Source organism: Stereum hirsutum (assembly GCF_000264905.1).
Source record: "Stereum hirsutum FP-91666 SS1 unplaced genomic scaffold STEHIscaffold_15, whole genome shotgun sequence".
NCBI lineage: Eukaryota > Fungi > Basidiomycota > Agaricomycetes > Russulales > Stereaceae > Stereum > Stereum hirsutum.
The window spans coordinates 1456476-1457324 of NW_006763145.1; positions in this window are offsets into that span (position 1 = coordinate 1456476).

The following is an 849-nucleotide window of genomic DNA, read 5'->3' on the forward strand; positions in this document are numbered from 1 at the left end:
TCATTTTCACTACCAATCCATCCTCACAGTACCCAGTATATCAATCCTAGCATTCCTGCTACTATTTCTGTATTTTTCCGTATTTTTATCCTCCATCATTCTCTCCCTATTCACCTATCTATCTGCCCTAGCCCCAGAGCCCATGCCTAGCCACATACCCTGCATACAGCTATCCTAGCCCTAACGCACAATTACCATCCATTTTCCTACACTACCCCCTACCCATTCCCAAACCACCCCGCTACCCCGGGGCCACCCCATACCCATCCACCTATTTTTCCACGCATTTTTTGCCTATTTGTTCACCCATTTTTCCGGCCAGAATACCCACCAGCAGCATTGATCTTTAATGAAGAGCCCTTATTATCCCAGGCCATTAAGATACTGCACTCTTTGTAAAGAGTGCCATGCTTATTACAGGCACTCTTTATAAAGGCGGTACAGCATCTGGTAGACGAGTGGGGGGTGTCACGACCACACCAGAACAACCATATCCTACAAAGAGGGGTTGCTGGCAGGCGATCTCTCACTCAGAAACACACACCAAGGGCGAGGAAAAGGTTGTATAGGGGGGAGACTGACGATCTCAAGACTAGAGTACAAAACAGGAAGTAGGTAGGTTTATATACTAGCCAGAACCAAACACAACCAAACCCAGGCCACAGTGGCACAGAAACTCGGAAAAGTGTGGCCCAACTGTGGCACCCACCAGGAAATAATAGAAAAGGCATGGAAATGACAAAAGGTCATGACAGGGGGTATTAATGAACCACAGGTTTGATATACCATACAAGAAGGGCACATACAATGTACTTCGCAACATTTATGCATGCATATATCGAGGTTTCT